The sequence below is a fragment of the Pseudorca crassidens genome, chromosome 1, assembly GCF_039906515.1.
Source record: "Pseudorca crassidens isolate mPseCra1 chromosome 1, mPseCra1.hap1, whole genome shotgun sequence".
Classification (NCBI taxonomy): Eukaryota; Metazoa; Chordata; class Mammalia; order Artiodactyla; family Delphinidae; genus Pseudorca; species Pseudorca crassidens.
The window spans coordinates 179,797,611-179,819,099 of record NC_090296.1 but is presented as its reverse complement, the minus strand read 5'-3'; the positions used below and the strand labels follow the sequence as shown (position 1 = coordinate 179,819,099).

Below are 21,489 nucleotides of genomic sequence, written 5' to 3'. Positions count from 1 at the left end.
AGACAAAGTTCAGAGCAAAATTCAAATACAAGTGATAAACTCTGGGGGGCAGGGGGAGGTGGAGGGAATGGAGGGGGGCGGGGAGCAGGGTGGCCAGCAACTTGTATAACAATATGTAATCTAAAAATTAAAAGGCCGAGAATAAATAGAAACAATGGAACAGAGATCTAACAGTTCAAAAAAAAAAAAAAAAAAGAAGCAATGCAACCACTCTTAACCTTTTTTTAAAAAATCCAACATCGCTCATCATAGACAAGAAATGCAGATGCAAACTAATATGAGATATTATTTCTCACCTACCCATCCAGCAAAAATCCAAAAGTGGGACAAGGTACTCTGCAAAGTTGTGGGAAAGACTCTCTGATAATACTGCTGGTGATAGCCAGCAAAATTACACATGGACTTATTTTCTGTCCCAGTAATTTCACTTTTAGGAATCTATCTCAAATAATCACTGGCAAAAATATTATGTAATTATTCATTACAGCACTATTTGCAATAGAAAAGACTAGAAACAACTGATATAACCAGTGATGGGGGACTGGTTGAATAAACTATGGGACCTCCAAACAGCAGAGTACTATACAGCTCTAAGAAGGAACGTTGAGGGATGTCGTTATTACCACTACACTCGATCTCCAGAATATTGCTAAGGTGAAAAAAAAAAAGATAGAAAATAAAAATGTTTATTGAATGCTATTACTTAAGAAATGGGGAAAGATACATAAATATATGTTTTTATTTTTTAAGAAAAAAGGATAAAACATAACATCTTTAAAAAATAATTACATATGGGGTCGGGGGTAAATAGGTTGGCAAGAACATGGATAAGATTCTTTAAACATACCTTGTTTTTAGATTTGTTTTTGGAACTATGTAAATAATTCATACAATTATAACAAAATTAAATTTTAAAAAGGAATTTCCCAAAATTAAATGTAAAATTAATCAAATGAGCCTAACTGTGCATCCAATTAGTGGCTTAACCAGAAAGAAAATATCCTAAAAGTGGCTTCAAAGCACAGAAATTTTGATTGTACATTCTTTTTTTTTTTTTTTCGGTACGCAGGCCTCTCACTGTTGTGGCCTCTCCCGTTGCAGAGCACAGGCTCCAGCAGCGCAGGCCCAGCTGCTCCGCGGCATGTGGCATCTTCCCGGACCGGGGCACGAACCCGTGTCCCCTGCATCGGCAGGCAGACTCTCAACCACTGCGCCACCAGGGAAGCCCTGATTGTACATTCTTAATGGAGCTTATCCTTAGGACGAAAACAACTGAAAGAGGAAAACAAAAAAATACTAAAGCTGTTTTCAATCACTTTGTTGCTGATGGTTTTTTTGGAATTATTATCCTGAGACTATTGTTTGTGTAGTGTGGGACAAAGCAAGTCATTACTTATGTTTAAGTCATTGAGACCTGAGATGTTTGGCATAATTCAAAAGAGATTCTGATGTAAGAAGAATGAAGTTAAGAAAAAACTATAGCTCTGGATTTAAACTGAAAGCATTCACTTGAACCTAATTTTGATTTTATCACGTATTATATATCAATATCCTAACTCTGTCCAACGAAAAGGCCTAAATGTAAAACATGGTGACTGTAGTTAACACTGTACTGCATAACTGAAATCTGCTAATAGGGTAGAACTTACATGTTCTCAGCAAAAAAAAAAAAAAGATATACATAAAGTGATGGATGTGTTAACTAAGTATTGTCAATGGAATGACAGCAGATACAGGTGCTACTTCCAGGCCTAGACGTAAAAACTTCCCATGCGTCTTCCGATGCAATGGTTAAAGTAAAATGTAGCCCTACCAAAACAGTAAAGCTGTATTTAACAGAAACCATTTTACACTGCTTCTATTTTAAATTTAAATTTAAAATAATTAAAATCAAATAAAATTTTAAAATTCATTTTCCCAAACTAGCCACATTTTAAAGGCTCAAGAGCCATATGTAGATTGTGGCCTTACTGGAGACAGTGCAGTTCTAGTCACAGTTAATTTCCTCTACAGACCATGGATTTAAAAGTTAAATCTGCACAAGAATTACTGTTGTCACTTATTTCAGGTTTGTAAGTTTAGTATCCAATAGTTGGTCTCCCTCATTCTTTGGTGTTTTGTTGTTTTTTTTTTGCGGTATACGGGCCTCTCACTGTTGTGGCCTCTCCCGTTGTGGAACACAGGCTCCGGACACGCAGGCCCAGCGGCCATGGCTCACGGGCCCAGCCACTCCGCGGCATGTGGGATTTTCCCAGACCGGGGCACGAACCCGTGTCCCCTGCATCGGCAGGCGGACTCTCAACCACTGTGCCACCAGGGAAGCCCTTCTTTGGTGCTTTTACTGTATTAACTACCAAGCAGCCTTAGTATGTTCCAAAGGATCACACAAAATGGATTATAAACCAGAAGACAAATAGCCAGCACTTCTCCAAGGAGCTGAAACAGACACTGTTAATCAATTATAGCAGTCTTCCTACAAAAGTCTATATACTTTTAACTAATCACTCTAGGAGCTGACACGTGATACATAACCCATTTGCCATCCCTGTCTTATGCCACTTATGAAGTTTGCTTAAAATGGAAATAAAAGTATTCAGCTTTAAAGGAAAAGTTAATTATTTAAAAGAGCTAAACTCAAAATAAACAATGTAGCCAAGAACTAAACAGGAAATTCTTTAGATAACTGAATTTTCTGAAGAGCCCATATATAAAACTAGCTCTCTTCTTCCTCATTTATCCACCTGTGGATACCAAGCTTAGCTAGAGAAAAGAAACTTTTCAAGTAAAACTACTCCTATTAAGTCCTTTTCTTGCCCCTCAAGGTGACTACACAGGCAAAATAATCTCGTTTTTCACTCCCTAAAGTGGAAATTACGGAGTTATAAGCAATCTCTCTCATAACTATACATTTATCTTTAACCACACTTCCTCTCCCTCATTCTCAACCTTCACATACGACCACAAGAAAAACCTTTCTACCTCTATCACAAGTAATTACTTAAACCCCAAAAGAGAAGGAGAGAACATCCTTGTCATGAGTATGCTTAAAAAGTAATGCAGGGGAAAACAAAAAAAAAAAGTAATGCAGGGCTTCCCTGGTGGCACAGTGGTTAAGAATCTGTCTGCCAATTCAGGGGACACGGGTTCGAGCCCTGGTCCAGGAAGATCCCACATACCACAGAGCAACTAAGCCTGTGAGCCACAACTACTGAGCCTGTGCTCTAGAGCCCGTGAGCCACAACTACTGAAGCCCACGTGCCTAGGGCCCATGCTCCACAAGAGAAGCCACCGCAGTGAGAAGCCTGCGCTCACCAGAACCAGAGAAAGCCCACGTGCAGCAACAAAGACCCAACTCAGCCAAAAATAAAATGAATTAAAAAATTTAAAAAGGAATGCATTCTAAGTGAAAAAAATACTATATGGTTTCATTTTTGCCTGCTTTTTTAACAAAGAGAGAGAGAGAGAAATTTAAAAGTTAATGTACCATGGTCCTATCATTCAAATTGACCTTGTTAACAGTTTAGTGTATTTTCTTCAAAGTCTCTCAAGTACATGTATGTATACAAGAATGTAAAACTTACCATACTTATAGCTACATAACCTTTTTTCATTTAAAAATATACCATGAGCATTTTCCCATGTGCTATTTTTCTCTTCCTATTCTTTTTTAAAAAACAATTTTCAATAGCTTCATGATTATGGCAGTAACTGATTGTTGCCTACTCTCATTTTAATTCCTCTAGTATTAAGACCCTGATTTTAATCAGGGCATCAATGTGAAAAGCAAGTTCAAATCCAACTTCCTCTAAATAACCAAACAAGAGATGGCATTATTTCGTAGCTGTAGGAATCCAATGGAAAACATGTACAGTGAATTACAAATATCTCCTACTGTTCCCCTGGTTAGCATAGAGTCTTATATATATGTAGAAAGAGTAATATGATAACCCCATGTATCTGTCCTTCAACTTCAATAAATGTCATATTTAGTTTTAAAAATTCACATTTTACTTGGTTTTATAATGCTTGCAAAGTTTTATATCTAAAATATATTAAAAATTAAGTTTCACTGATTTTTAAATGAAGTCAGGACCCTTAGAAAATATCTTAAAATACCCATTTTAATACAGATTTTTTTTTAAGGAAGTTTTTCTTTTTTTATATAAATTTATTTATTTTATTTTTGGCTGTGTTGGATCTTCATTGCTGCGTGCAGGCTTGTCTATGGTTGTGGCGAGCAGGGGCTACTCTTCGTTGCAGTGCACAGCTTCTCATTGCAGTGGCTTCTCTTGTTGTGGAGCACGGGCTCTATGCATATGGGCTTCAGTAGTTGTGGCACACGGGCTCAGGAGTTGTGGCTCACAGGCTCTAGAGCACAGGCTCAGTAGTTGTGGCACACAGGCTTAGTTGCTCCGCGGCAGGTGGGATCTTCCCAGATGCAGGCGGATTCTTAACCACTGCGCCACCAGGGAAGCCCTAGATATTTTTATATCATATGAAATAAATACCAAAACATCAATACTGTCATTTTGCTCTAGCTCCACCTTAAATCTGTATTCCTCAAACACTACTACTGTTGATTTATTAAAAGTACTTGTTGGGACTTCTTGGTGGCGCAGTGGTTAAGAATCCGCCTGCCAATGCATGGGACATGGGTTCGAGCCCTGGTCCGGGAAGATCCCACATGCCGCGGAGCAACTAAGCCCATGTGCCACAACTACCGAGCCTGCGCTCTAGAGCCCGCGAGCCACAACTACTGAGCCTGCATGCTGCAACTGCTGAAGCCCAGGAGCCTAGAGCCGGTGCTCCACAACAAGAGAAGCCACCGCAGTGAGAAGCCTGCGCACCGCAACAAAGAGTAGCCCCCACTCGCTGCAACGAGAGCAAGCCCACACGCAGCAACGAAGACCCAACGCAGTCAAAAATAAAATAAACAAATAAATAAATTTATTTTAAAAAAAAGTACTTGTTTATTGGGAATTTCCTGGAGGTCCAGTGGTTAGGACTCTGTGCTATCACTGCAGAGGGGGCAGGTTTGATCCCTGGTTGAGGAACTAAGATCCCTCAAGACACGCGGTGAGGCCAAAAGAAAAAAAGTATTTGTTTATTTATTTTACAAGTCTAATAAAACTAATCACTTTCTCCCAACTCTTCTCTGTAACATTTTAGCTGTATAATTAAGTTCCAAACAAACACTAACCTATAAACTAACTTTAAGAGCATCATTTCTAATATAGGGCCCAACTATTGCAAGATGTCCTACAGGGAAAACAGAGCCTATACCTAGCACATATCCTACAGTACTAGCCTAATAACATTTCAGAAAAATAGTATGACAAATTAAAATGTTCTCTTTCTTACTTACCTTGAACCTTCTTTAAAGTCTGACAAGAGGATTTGAAAATAGTTTGTTTTCTTTGAGGAACAATAATTTCTGTGTCCTAATTGCAAGTGGTTTAATAACCCTGCTTAGGTAACAAAACAGGGGTCTCATGGGCATTTAAAAAAAAAGTTTTAACCATCTTGCTTCTGTCTTTACCTTTCCTCCCACTCTTTGCAGAAATGTCACCACACTGTATCTGTTTAACAACTTCTAACTTAACTCTAATCCAAACTTGCCAGAAACTTTTCCAGTCAGTATTTTTCCCACAGAATATTTCAAATATTTAAGGTTTTTCCAATGAAAAAATGGAAGATATTTCATGATAATTCATTACAAAATAGCCCACATCTACCAAAAAACACCATATTTCAATGACTCCAACAAAACAGCTATGTCAGAGGCACCATTTTTATGTATCACTCAGAAAAAAACCTGCCAACTCAATTATGTCAGAAAGCTTTCTTATGAAGAAATTTTATTTTATACTAAAAGAAAATGCTCTTTGGGATTTAGATGGTGAACTTTGTATGTCACTCTTAATCACAGAGTAATACCAGCTACAGAGCTCATTTTCAAATTTTTCCAACTTCCAAAACAAACTCTTTACATCTTTTGTTTTGTATGATTCAAGATGTAACCAAAGATTGTGCACAGCTCTTGACAGTCATGTCTATTCAGTTTCCTTAAAACTAGAATAACCCCTCCCAACCCTGACCTTTTTTTCTCTTTCAAAACATAGACATTATTTTAAAATTCCAGGCCAGCTGTCTTATAGGAAGTCCTACAACCTGGATTTGTCTGATTGTTTCCTCATGATCAGATTCAGATTAAACAGAGAGGCTGGAATAATATATAGGAGATGCTGTGAACTTCCTACTACGTGTGATACATCTTTTAAAATAAGGTTCCACCTTTATTCCCAGGACTTTGCTCCAAGCTCCTGACACTAATTCTGTAAACTTTGATGCTGGTACTACCTTAATCTTACCAGGAGGTATCAAAAAAAAAATTTTTTAAGAGAAAACCCAAGACTCTTTTCTTTCTTCAAATGTTCCTTAAATGGTTTGACTCTTTTCTTTCCTCAAATGGTCCTTAAATGGTTTGTTGACAGGTTGCAATAATACAGTTATACCAACAGCAAAACCACCCAAATTCATACAAAGACAACTGGGAACAATAACAACTGCTGCTTGGCTGATAGCTTTTTAAGGACAACATTAATTGTAAAATGCATCCCAGTTACAGAAATGTTAATATGCGGGGGTGAGGAGAAAGTTTCTTAGAACGGCTAAAATACACTCTATAAAGTTTAAAAACTCTTTTTATTTTTAAAGAAGTATGTTAATGGTAATGAGAAGGATTTAAAATGTCAACTTTTAATACCTGTAACAGGAGGAGTTTTATACACACAAAACAAAACATCTACTTTGCTGAAGGCCACCTAGGTATTTGGTTAGTTTGAGACTTGAGAAACTTTCCAGGAGGAATCCATAATCACTTCGTGGAGAGGGATGTGAGGATTCAGGAAAAAAGAGCACACAGGCCAGATCCTGGTTGGAGCCATGGGGATTAGGGTATGTATGCATACACTCAATACCTAGCTAACATTGAAAGGATCTAATTTTTCTCCAACACAATACCTATTCCAATAAAAATAAAAAGGAAACAAAAAGAAACCCTACCAAGTTACAGCAAATATCCAGCAAGAAGAATAAATTTTTGCATAACAATTCAGGTTGAAACCTAGTCACTGTAAGCTCTAGCACAGCTCCTCCCCACCACCTCCCACTTAAAGTAACTGCTAACTGCCTAATAGTCCTTTCATTCCCAGCAAAATCCAGGGGAAATCCCTGCTGCCTGTTGTGTCACACAGTTTTGAGGTACAGGCATGGGAGTTGTTGCACACGCTCTTCTTTAATTGAAGAGCTAACACAGAACAATCAACGGCTGGTATACTCATATATATACTTTGTTTTTAAATAAATTTATTTATTTATTTTTGGCTACGTTGGGTCTTCATTGCTGTGCGCGGGCTTTCTCTAGTTGCAGCGAGCAGGGGCTACTCTTCATTGTGGTGCGTGGGCTTCTCATTGCGGTGCATGCGCTTCTCATTGCGGTGGCTTCTCTTGTTGCCGAGCATGGGCTCTAGGCACACGGGCTTCAGTAGTTGTGGCTCTTGGGCTCTAGAACGCAGGCTCAGTAGCTGTGGCGCATGGGCTTCATTGCTCCACGGCATGTGGGATCTTCCTGGTCCAGGGCTCGAACTCATGTTCCCTGCATTGGCAGGCGGATTTTTAACCACTGTGCCACCAGGAAAGCCCGTTAGCTGGTATACTTATTAAATAACATTCCAAATTCAACTCTAACATAGATCATGTTTTTAAACCTTCACAAGTCAATTTATAACTCCAGGGCATTTCCAATAACCAAATAATTACATTCTGAAACTTTAGGTTTTACCCTAATTATAGCCTCAGTCAATGACACTTAATCCAGACTCATTCCTTTACCATCCTGTACCATACTACAGGATGGTAAAGGAATTATATTTATAAAAAACAGGCTTAATGAGAACCTGTAAAAACCCAGTTTTAGAAAGAGCAACTACATTTAAACACAAAATAAGTTAAATGTATTAAATAAGTTAAATAATGTCAGTGTATTGTTGACAGGATATATTGCACAGGAGTCCAAGACACTGGGTTCCTTCCATCAACTCCTTCCATGTTAACTAATTATCTTCTCATATAATCTTATTTCTTCTTAAAAGGAATTAAACTGAAAGAGCCATGACGATCAGGAGTGTTGCCTGGGCAAGCACTTTAACATTCTGCTGGAGGGTGCAATTAGACAATATGTATCATGGTTCTTTAAAATGCATATATTCTTCACTTCTAGGAATTACCCAAAAGAAATAAAAGGCCAAGTGCAAAGAAACTGTATGCTCAAGAATGTCCACACCTTTGTTTGTAACAGAAAAAAACCCCCACAAAACCTAGAAACAATCTAAATGGCCAATGACTGGTGGTTAAAATATTCATGTATTAGAATGCCGTGCAGTCAATAAAAGTGATCTAGGTATTTACCAACAAGGAAAATGCATTAAGTCAGAATTCAAACTGGGAAGTAGAACCACTATGAGTTACAGAATAAGAAATTATAGAATTTTACTTTACACAATTATAGGAATAGCTGGGAAAGTTGTGAAGGTCCCAGAGGGAAGTATGAGGATCAGAGAGTCATCAAATAGTCTATCTGAGACACCCAACACATCCAGCTGCAGAAAAGCAACTGCAACGGAAAGACTCATGGAGAGATCTGGGAAGCTGCAGGTCTCCCACCAGGTGAGTGGGCCTGATGCCACTGTTGATCAAATTATCAGCAACCAAGAAAGAGAGCTGGATGCAGAGCAAAGGAGACCAAGGTCAAGTTGGAACCCACCAACACCTCTGCATCTCTCACTGCATCTTACCACAAAAACCTTCAGAGGTTAGTGAGTGTTGCTTACACAAATTCTCTTTTAGCCAATTCTAATCCACAAACATGCAGGGAAGGAACCATACTATAACTATGCCATACACAATTCCACCTTAAGTAAACTGATATAGTATGAACCACCGTGATACCCTCTGTCAACATGGTACACACACACCTCTGTCATCATATTCAGCTCCTAAATAAAAACAACAGCAAAATCACGCTTCAGTCTAACATAATGCAACCATCCCTCATACAACCAAAAAGATGCCATCTCCCCAAAAGAGAGTACAAAGTCTACTTTTCTCTTTGAGTAATGTTCTTTCCTTTCTTAGTTGAGTTGTACTTCCCCTTTGATATCCTGTAACTTAAATATTGAAATACAACGTTAACCACTAATAACACACCTTAAGTTAAATACAGAAGAATGGGGGGGGGCAGAGAATAGGTTACTATGTACACAAATATTAAGATACAGAACAAATATTCATAACTACTAGAGTTTTCATTCTATAACTGGTCATGAGGTCATAGCTGGTGTTTATCATAATTTTCTTCTCCTACTATCCATTACATATTTCATTTGCCCTCAGCAATCACCTCATATGGTTGTTGTTCTTGCCTGGTGGGCTGACTCAAACCTTCTCTGCCATTAGCAGTCCTACTTGTAATGGGTTGTTTTTTGTTTTGCATTAACTTTTTTATCATAGGAGACAGGAGTGGTAAAAGGCACTCCAGAGGATCTCCTGCATTCCAGACATACTCCTCTTTACCCCCATTGTGCAGTAGCAACCCAATTTCCACTTGAGAGTCAGGATCAATCACAGTAACCAATACAGTAATCTCCTGCTTTGCCTGTTAGTTCACTGGCACGAGGAAGCCAAAGTGACTGGTGCTCAACTTCCAGTTTAATAGAACCAGCACTGCATTCCCCAATAAAAGCATTCCTCTCTTTGGAACTAAGAACTCTAAACCAGCATGCCCCAGAGTTGTGAATACAGAAGAAAAATTTTTGGTAGTGGATCATTACGGGTAATCGTGAGAAAACGTCACCTCGTTTCCACCTCTTGATTCCCTGACATATGAATGCTGGCTACAAGAGAAACCCCACCACACACCGGTGGCTGATTCAGAGACTAGACCACATCTTAGAGAACACTACCCCAACACTGCAAAGAATTGCCACCAACTGGGCAGTGAGTCCTCAAAAGGACATTCCACTGTTCTATCAATTCAGCTCCTTCAGGCTAATGGGGAACATGGTAAGACCAGGGATTCCGTGAACATGAACCCAATGACACATTTCACTTGCTGTAAAATGAACTGTCTGGTCAGAAGCAATGTGATATCAAATACCAAGACATAATTAACGCATTCTGAAAGTCACAAAGAGTTTTGGCAGAAACAATGCAGAGAGGGAAAGCAAATCCATACCCAGAGTAAGCAGCTTTTTCAGGGAGAAAAAAGTGCTGTCCTCTCCATTATGGAAGTAGTCCAATGCCAACCACCTGCCACCAGATATCTGGCTGGTCCCTCCAGAGGAATGGTGCCCTCTTAGGGGGTCATTGGTGGCTCTCTGCTATTGGCCAGGTGGTCATTCAGCAGTAGCAGTAGCCAGGTTGGTCTGGTGAGTGGAAAACGATGTTTCTGAGTATATGCACAATCTCCATGCCTGCCACCAGTGTCTTTTTCATGAGCTCTCTGGGCAAGGATAGAGGTGGATAGGGAAAGAGGGTGAAATCCAGAGGTAACGTCCTGTCCACCTGATCACTAAGATCCTTCTCTGCTGAGGCTGCTCTTTGATGGGCATTCACAATGAACACAAATATTACTCTGTGTCCGTTTGGAAGCACATCTATATATCTATTCCCCATACTTCCAATTATGTTCCTTCCAAGCCCATCATCAATTAGCCGAACGATTAGCTACTGCCATGAATTAGAGTGGGTCCACATCTCTAACCATCTCTTTCAAGACAAAACAACTAGGTGCACTGCTCAAAGATCTACCAGTGGTTTGCAACAAGTATTTATAGCACAGGGAACTATATTCAATATCTTGTAATAACCTATAATGGAAAACAATCTGAAAGAAAAAAAAATATATATATAACTGAATCACTTTGCTGTACACCTGAAACTAACACAGTATTGTGTATTAACTATACGTCAATAAAAAAAAAAAGATCTATCCACTGGGAGAATTTCCCTTCACCACTGCCCTTCTGGGTAACTGCTGAGTATGGCTATAATGCTACAGATGTCCATCTTCAGGTGGTACCAGCATATTATGTAGAACCATCTGTAAACTAGACCAAAGTGTTTTCTTCCTCAGTCGACTGGGACTCCTCATGAGGCCATAGGTGTGGGGTGAGAGTGAAGAAGCAAAGAAACAGGAGTATGAGTATACACCATATGGAGTACACACTACAAGAGAAGGTATATAAAATACTTAGTAATAAAAGCAAGATATAGGGCTTCCCTGGTGGCGCAGTGGTTGAGAGTCCGCCTGCCAATGCAGGGGACACGGGTTCGTGCCCTGGTCCATGAGGATCCCACATGCCGCGGAGCGGCTGGGCCTGTGAGCCATGGCCGCTGAGCCTGCGCGTCTGGAGCCTGTGCTCCGCAACGGGAGAAGTCACAACAGTGAGAGGCCCGCGTACCGCAGAAAAAAAAAAAAAAGCAAGATATAAAATGATTATGTATTTGCTTTTTTAAAAGAAATGTGTATACACCTCAGAAAAGGTCTAAAAGGAAATGTATCAATACAGTAGTGGTCATCTCTGGGTGATTTTTAAATATTCTTTATATTTCTCTATATCCAATATTTTAAATGATCATTACTCCAATAACAAGCAAAAATGATTATTTTTACTAAGAGAATTCTCTTGGTATAATCTTAATGGGAAAAAAAACAGAATATATATCTGTGTATATACTCTGACCTAATTTTCTTTGGTATAATTAAATACCTACACAAGCTAACTCATCAGATAATGAGAGAAGATACATCAGCATGTTAACAGCTGGATTATAAATGATCTGTGTTTTCATCCTTATCCTTCTGTGACATTTCCAAATGTTCAACAATAACCATGTAACATTTTTGCAGACACCAGGAGACTAAGAAGAAGGCTGTCTTAGTACAGCATGAGGGGGAAACAGAATTTGAATCCTTGATGACACTGAGCTAAAGAATTAACCAACAGTAGGATAATCTTACCTTGGAATTTCTTGTAATACAAAGTAACAATAAATGTTTCTTATTGTTTAATCTTAATTGAGATGAGTTTACTACCTGCAAACCTAATGCATCCTAAATGACTTAACTTTTTTTTTTTTTTTTGTGGTACGCGGGCCTCTCACTGCTGTGGCCTCTCCCGTCACAGAGCACAGGCTCCAGACGCGCAGGCTCAGCGACCATGGCTCACAGGCCCAGCCGCTCCGCGGCACGCGGGATCCTCCCGGACCGGGGCACGAACCCGTGTCCCCTGCATCGGCAGGCGGACTCTCAACCACTGTGCCACCAGGGAAGCCCATGACTTAACTTTTATATGAGGGAGGGGGAGAGTAAGTTTCCCAAAAAGAGTCTTGGTTAAACTAGAAATTAACAATTTATAGTAATACTCCTAGTCATATAGACACAAAAAAAAATCTATTAGAGTAACTTCCAAATTACCAAGACTATTTTCCAAACTAATCCACTAATTTATAGCTGACTGTGTTATTCATTACAATTTATCTGAAAAATCAGCCTAGTTTGCCCTTCCCACAAGGCAATTATATTTTAATCTGTATTAGTCTGCTCAGGCTGCCATAACAAAGTACCACAGACTGACTGGCTTAAACAACAGAAATTTATTTTCTCACAGTTCTAGAGACTGGAAAATCCAAGATCAGGCTTCTGTTTCTGGAGCTCTCTTCCTGGCTTGCAGAGACAGTCACCTTTCTCACTGCGTCCTCATCCTCTGGTGTCTCTTCCTCTTTTATAATAAGGACACCAGTTCTGTTGGACCAGAGCTCCATCCTATGACCTCATTTAACCTTAATCACCTCTTCAAAGGCCCTATCTCCAACACAGTAGTTATACGGGTGGGGGGGTTAGGGCTTCAACATATAAATTTGGGATCAGGGGGCATAATTCAATCCATACCATAATTTTTCTTCTTGAACATTAAGAAATATATCCTCTTACGAATACCCAAAATGTACTCCTGATAGTAATACTTTTAACAGCATGTATTACTGGTTTTCAAAGCATTTTTCACATAGTAAACTAAGCAGACATCCTGGTTTCACAGATAAGGCACTATGTAAAGCTCAGAGATACTAATTTGTCCAAAGATCCCCTAAACGGTAAATGGTGGAGCTAGGACTGTGTACCACACAGCTCTTAATCTTGTCATATGCACTTAAAAGATAGGAATTTTATTTAACCTAATGTTCTGAACAACAGAAGCAGCTTGGGGTCAGAAAGAGGAAGGTCAGAAAGAGCAAAGGACAGAGTTCAAAGCAGAATGAAATTAACAGGAACATTAGCTTGGAGGTAAGCAAGCTTAGTCAGCAGGCTCAACGGAGAAGGAAATATGCCACAAGGCTAGAGAAATCCTACAGACCCTTGAGGAATTTGGGCTTCATCCTGAGGCTAAAGGGGAGCCACTGAAGGATTTTCAGAAAGAAAAGACATGACTAGTTTTTGGCTTTAGAAAGATCACCTCAGTTGCAGTTTTACCAAGTGGACTGTGGAAATACAGACGAGAATGGAGACAGAATTCTGTTATAATGTGTACTCTGCACCACACACAAGAAAGTCATCTTTATGTTAAATACCCCACGAAGACAACTAACAATGAGGAGAAAGAAATTTGGTGAGGTTAAGTAACTTGCCCAAAGGAGCACTGCTAGGAAGGAATAGAGCCACCAGGTCTCCAAAGGCCATGGTCTCCCCTATGCCACACTGCCTCCCAGTCTACAATTCTAAGAGTGAACAAAGTATAGTTCTAATGTGTCACAGTGAAACCACTGAAATATTTCGTCTAAGATGAGCCACCCCAAGTCATCATTAACTAATTTGTGCACCACATGAATTTTAATTAACTGGAAGGGAAAAAAGAATAGAGTGAGAAAGCTGACTTTCTCCAGATAGCTGAGAATGTTTCTGATCTACGAAAACAATTAATGCTCTATATACGGGATCTATAAATGAAAAAAAAAAAACTTAAACATTTAACACTTTTATAAGTTATTCCTCAATAAAGGAACAAATTCACATCTTTAATTCATACCCAAATAAATGTGACTTTGCTAGGAAATTACTAAAGGAATATAATGCATCATTTCACAAACTACAAGGTAAGGTAGTAGTTAACACTGTCACAGTCAGCACCACCCTTAATTAACTAACTTAAGAAAAACAAAGTACTTCTGCTTAAAAAAAAAATCAAGGTTCTATAAATATCAACAAAAGTACCTTGTGCTACCACTGACTCTGCCTATTTCCTCACTTACACCAGCTTACAATATAAGTCTCACAGAATCAGTCTTGGCTATCTCCATCCGAGTGATTCATTAACCACATTTTCCAAACCAAAAATCATAACTAGTATGACACTATCTGACAAACTACCTTTACCCTAATTTCTTAATCTGTTATATAAAAGTATAAGAATTACAACAGTATGAATCAATTAACAAATCTTTACTGAAATCAACTAAATTTTCTAAATTACAGACAGCTATTCCCAAAAACTGTGAGACAGAGAGTCATTTTTACAACTACTCCAAAAAATCTAAGACATGAACAGAGGAACATTCTGTTAACACCCATCAGTTATAAAAATAGAGACAAAAGAAGGAAAAATATTTTATTAACAAATTACCACAAATTGAATCCAAACCAAATAATTTAACCAATCAGAAATCTAAGTACCAATTAGGGAGATACAATAATATTAAAAAGAAAGCCATCTAACAAAATATGTACAAGACCTATTCGAGGAAAACTACAAAACTCTGATGAAAGAAATCAAAAAACTAAATAAATGGAGAGATAATCCACGGTCATGCGTAAGAAGACTTGATATTGTCAGGACATTACTTCTCCCCACCTTGATCTATAGATTCAATGGAATCCTAATCAAAACCCCAGGAAGTTATTGTGTGAATATCAACAAAGGTAATTCTAAAGTTTATACACAAAGATGATGTCATCCAGATAGCCGAGTGAGACACCCCTCATTGTATCCACCTTCAACAACAATTTTGCCTCCGTCCTTGGGCAAAAGGGAGCTGTGGGATCCAAAGAGACTATAAAACTCAGGAGCAGTCCAAGATCAAGGAGAGCTGTTTTAAGACAGACCTGTACCCACGGTCTCAGCTACAGACTCAGAACCAACTTTATATCAGAGGCCATGGCTATAGCCCCATTTAGCTTTGGTTCTGACACCAGCACCATATGCCAAGGGGCATGGGAGGACTCTTACCCACCAGTACATCAGGTAATACACATACATTCAGTCTCAGATGTGAACCATGAACTGGCCTGTGAATGAGCTCCAGCCCCTCGCAGCTGCAGTCCAGGAGCCTCTAGAGAACACTAATTTAGACAATCACCCACAGATTAGAGAACCTTTGTGGAAGTCTAGGAGTCCAGTTGAGAAGTTCCAGCCCACCAATGGAACAAAAGAAATCTGAGATAAGATGCATTGGAAAGGGTAAGAAGCACAGTTTGATTTTACCCGCTTTACCCATCCCTTCAAGGCAGCACAGCTCAGAACCAAGAGAACACTTCTCAGCCAATGACTTCCCCCTCGAGGTAAAGTGAGAGCAGGTGAGGGAACGCCTAGCTTCCCCAGCTGTGTGACACACTGCCAAAGAAGCCCCGTCCAGAATACTGAGTCATGAGCAGCAAAACTAGGAGGTGGTGAGTGGCTGGGAGACCAGCAGCCAGACCTTGGTGCGGAACACAACAGAAGGGATGTGGATCCTACTAAGCACGTCAAGGGCTCCATTAGGAGGCCCAAGCACAAGCTCCTGGGGATGCTCTGCCCACAGATACCCCCACACTGGCCCACAGGTGCCACCAGTGCCCCTCGTGCCCGACCCCACATACCCCACCTCATGACGGGCTCCCGTGAGCGCTCCACACAGTACCAAGAGTGAGCTTTTGCAGCAGGCTACTGAGCACACATAGAAAGCCAGCCTGAACCTGCAGGCCTGGGAGAGACCATAAACTTGAGCCATAAGCACCACCCTCAGGAAAGCAAAAAGGAGGCTGTCAGCATCCGGCCTGGTACTTTGCAGGATCAAGAGAATGCAAACAAGCTTAAGAATTCTGTCACAAGGAGGAGCAAGAAATGTGGAGCAGGAATACCCATAGAAGATATATCAAAGCCTCGGAATCCCTAGCACATCTGACAGAAGATGTTTCTCTCCTGCAGTCAATTAGTAAAAACTGGAGGAGCTGACTGCTACTTCAAGTGTGAAGACAGCAACACGAGAATTCAAAGAATATGAAAATTCAAGAGAAAATGACACAATCAAAGGCTCACAATTTTCCAGTAACCAATCCCAAAGACATGGAGTTCTGTGATTTACCCAATAAAGAATTCAAAACAGGTGTTTCAAGGAAGCTCAATGAGCTACAAGAAATCAAAAAGATAATGTAACGAAATCAGTAAACACATGAACAAAAATGAGAAATTTAACAAAGAGACAGAAATCATAATAAAGAAACAAATTCTGGAGCAAAAAAATGCAATAAATGAAATAAAAAATGCAACAGAGACCATCAACAGCAGCATGCATCAATCAGAAGAAAGAATCTGTTAAGTAGGAGACAGGAACTTTGAAATTATCCAATCACAGGAGAAAAAAGAATGAAAAAGACTGGGAAAAGCCTATGTGATTTTGGGGATCTGATAAAAAGAAATTTGTGAATTATTGGAGTCCCACAGGAGAAGAGAGGGAGAAGAGGGCAAAAAGTATTTTTAAAGAAATAATAGCATAGAACTTCACAAATCTGGGGAGAGATTTGGACACCCAAGTTCATGAAGCTCACACGTTCCCAAACAAATTTAAATCAAATCTTCCGCAAGGAACATTATAATGAAACTGTCAAAAAATCAAAGACAAAGAGACTCTTAAAAGCAGCAAGAGAAAAGAAGCTTGTCACCTACAAAAGAATACCAATAAGGCTATCAGCAGATTTCTCAGCAGAAACCTTACAGGCCAGGGGAGAACAGGATGATACATTCAAGGTGCTTAAAGAAAAAACTGCCAACCATGATTACTTTATCCAGCAAAGTTGTCTTTCAGAAACAAATGAGATATAAAGACTTTTCCAGACAAACAAAAGCTGAGGGAGGTCATCACCACTAGGTCTGCCTTATGAGACATGCTGAAAGGAGTTCTTCAACGTGAAATGAAAGGATGCTAATTAGCAACATGAAAATATACAACACACTGGTACAGGTAAGTATATCCTATCCAACAGCAGCAGAATACACATTCCTCTCAAGCACACACAGATCATTCTCCAGGATAGAATCCATGTCAGTCACAAAACAAGTCTTAGCAAATTTAAAGAAACTGAAATCATACCAAGAATCTTTTCTGACCACAATGGTATGAAACTAGATACCAATAACAGAAGGAAAACCGGAAAATCCACAAATATGTAGAAATTAAAAAACACACAGCCGAACAACCAATGGATCAGAAAAGAAAACAAAAGGGAAATCAAAAAACATCCTGAAACAAAATGGAAATACAATTTATGGGATACAGCAAAAACAGCTGTAAGAGAGAAGTTTATAGCAATAAATGTCTGCATTAAAGGGAATTCCCTGGTGGTCTAGTGCTTAGAACTTGGTGCTTTCACTGCCGTTGCCCGGGTTCAATCCCTGGTCGGGGAACTAAGTTCCCGCAAAGCATGTGGCGCAGCCAAAATAAATTAAAAAGAAATGCATTTTAAAATAAATGTCTGGGGCTTCCCTGGTGGTGCAGGGGTTAAGAGTCCGCCTGCCGATGCAGGGGACACGGGTTTGTGCCCCGGTCCGGGAAGATCCCACATGCCGTGGAGTGGCTAGGCCCGTGAGCCATGGCCGCTGAGCCTGTGCGTCCGGAGCCTGTGCTCCACAACGGGAGAGGCCACAGCAGTGAGAGGCCCGCGTAGCGCCAAAAAAAAAAAAAAAAAAAAAAAAAAAGACAAGACATAACAAGCACTGGCAAGGATGTGGAGAAAAGGGAACCCTTGTGTCCTGTTGGTGGGATATAAATTGGTTTGCCCACCATGGAAAACAGTATGGAGGCTTTCAAAAATTTTAAAACAGGACTACCATATGATCCAGAAATCCCATTTCTGGGTGTATATCCAAAGGAAATGAAATCAGGATCTCAAAAGGATAACTGCACTCCCATGTTCACTGCATTATTCATGATGGCCAAGATACGGCAACAAGCTTAACAAACTTAAATGTTCATCTACAAATGAATGGATAAAGATATGGTGTGTACACACACACACACACACACACACACACACACACACACACACACACACACACGATTATTTCTCAGCCACCAGAAAGAGCAAATCCTGCTATCTGCAACAGCATGGATGGACCTTGAGGGAATTATGCTAAGTGAAATAAGTCAGATAGAGAAAGACAAATACTGTATAATATCACTTATATGTGGAATCTTAAAAAGCTGAACTCAGATAAACAGAGAGTAGAATGGTAGTTGCCAAGGGTGGTGGGGAATGGGAAAATGTTGGTGAAAGGGTACAAACTTCCAGTTATGAGATGACTAAGTTCTGGGGATCTAATGTATAGCTTGGTGACAATAATTAACAATACTGTATTATATATTTGAAAGTTGCTTTCTCCAAAAAACAAAATGGTAATTATGTGAGGTGATGGACGTATTAACTAACCCTACTGTGGTAATCGCTTGGTAATGTGTACGTGTATCAAATCACCATGTTGTATAACTTAAACTTTTACACAATATTGCATGTCAATTGTATATCAATAAAGATTGAAATTTTTAATAAATATAGTTTATCTAGAGAGTCAAAGGACCAAGAATAGCCAACACAATGCTAAATACAACTTTGAGACCGAAGTTGTACTACCCAACTTCAAGACTTACTGTAAAGCTACAGTAATCAAGACAAGTGTGGTTCTGGCAAAAGGACAGACAAATAGATCAATGGAACAGAACAGAGAGGCCAGAAATAGGCCCATATAAATATAGTCAATTGATCTTCGACAAAGGAACAAAGGCAACATAACGGAGCAAGGAAAATCTTTTCAACAAATGGTGCTGGAACAACTAGAAATCCACATGCAAAAAAAATGAATCTAAACAGAGATCTTACATACTTCACCACAATTATCTTAAAACAGATTACAGACCTACCCAAAATGCAAAACTATAAAACTCCTAGTTTTATAGGAGAAAATCTAGAGACCTTGGGTTGGGCGATGACTTTTCATTTATTTATTTATTGGCCACACGGCGCAGCTTGTGAGATTTTAGATCCCCGACAAGGGATCGAACCCGGGCCCTCAGCAGGAATTGAGCCACGGAGCCCTAACCACAGGACTGCCAGGGAATTCCCGGGTGATGACTTTTTAGATACAACACCAAAAGCATAATCCATGAAAAGACAGAATTGATAAACTGGACCCATTAAAGTTAAAATTTTCTGCACTGCGAAAGACACTGTCAAGAGAATGAAAAGACAAGACACAGACTGGGAGAAAATATTTGCAAAATATGCCTGATATGGGACTTCCCTGGTGGCGCAGTGGTTAAGAATCCATCTGCCAATGCAGGGGACATGGGTTCGAGTCCTGGTCTGGGAAGATCCCACAAGCTGCGGAGCAACTAAGCCCATGCGCCACAACTACTGAGTCTGCGCTCTAGAGCCTGCAAGCCACAACTACTGAGCCCACGCGCCTAGAACCCACGCTCCACCACAAGAAAAGCCACCACAATGAGAAGCCCTTGCACCGCAACGAAGAGTAGCCCCCGCTCACCACAACTTCAGAAAGCCTGCTCGCAGTAACGAAGACCCAACGCAGCCAAAAATAAATAAATAATTTTTTAAAAAACCTGGTAAAGAACTGTTATCCAAAACACACAAGGAACTCTTAATCGCAACAATAAGAAAACAGACAATCCAGTTAAAAAATGGACCAAAGACCTTACAGACATCTCATCAAAGAAGAGACACAGATAGCAAATAAGGATAGGAAAAGATACTCCACATCATGTCATCAGGGGAATGCAAATTAAAATGAATTATCACTACACACCTATTAGAATGGCCAAAATACAGAACAATGACAATACCAAATGCTGATAAAGATACGGAGCAACTAGGACTTTCATTCACTGATGATGGGAATCCAAAACTGTACAGTCAGTTTGGAGGTGAAAACTTATGTATACACAAAAACCTGTACACGAATGTTTATAGCAGTTTTTACTCATAATTGCCAAAACCTGGAAGCAACCAAGATGAACAGATAAATAAACTGTGATACATCCACACAATGGAATACTATTCAGAGCCAAAAATAAATGAGCTATCAAACCATGAAAGGACAAGGAGAAACCTTAGATGAATATTACTAACTGAAAGAAGCCAATCTGAAAAGGTTACATATTGCATGATTCCAACTATATGATCTTATTTAAAAAGCAAAGCTTAGGAGACAGTAAAAAGATCACTGGTTGCCAAGAGTCAGGAAGGAGGGAAGGATGAATAAGTGAAGCACAGAGGATTTTTAGGTCAGTGAAACTACTGTGTACTGCAGAATAACGGTGGACACATGTCATTCTACGTTTTTCAAAACAAAGAATGTACAACAACAAGAGTGAACCCTAAACTACGTAAACAAACTACAGACTCTGGGTGATAATGATGTATCAGTGTAGGTTCATCAGCTGTAACAAATGTACCATCCTGGTGGGGGATGTTGATAATGTGGGAGACTGTACATGTGTAGGGGCAGACAGTACATGGGAAGTCTCTGTGCCTTCCATTCAATTTTGCTGTGCATCTAAACCTGCTTGCAAAAAGTCAACTGGAAAAGAAAAAAGAAAGAGACAGAGAAAAAAATAAATCCATTCACCTCAGTATGTTAGCTCAAGCACAGTTTTAGTACATCAACAGTATAGTTCAGGCTGTAGAACAGGGCTCAACAACTATGACCCTCAGGCCAAATACTTACCCCCCATTTTTGCAAACAAAGTTTTATTAGAACACCTTCACACCTATTAATTCACATATCATCTATGGTTTTCTTACTACAATGGCAGAGCTGAGTAGTTGTGACAGACCACATGGCCTGCAATGCCTAAAATAATTATTATCTGGCTCTTTGGGAAAACATCTGCCCACTCCTGCTCTAGAACAGTGATTTCCAACCCTAGGTGGACATCAAAACCCCTGGTGAGCTGTTTAAAAAAAGTCCAGAGCCCTGGACCCAATCTAACCCTCACCTCCCCCCAAAAAGATTACAATTTCATTGGTCTAGGGTAGTGCCATTAGGTATTACTATATCAATACAAAAATGTGTAAAATAAAAAAGGAAAATATACAAGATAAAAATC

The 21,489-nt window shown here is 39.6% G+C and overlaps 1 protein-coding gene across 16 annotated transcripts in view; it reads right to left on the bottom strand.

Annotated features, from left to right (window-relative positions):
- ABI1 (abl interactor 1) overlaps nucleotides 1-21,489 on the bottom strand; it is a 127,833-nt gene that overhangs the window by 63,074 nt on the left and 43,270 nt on the right. The gene's annotated exons all lie outside the window — the stretch shown is intronic.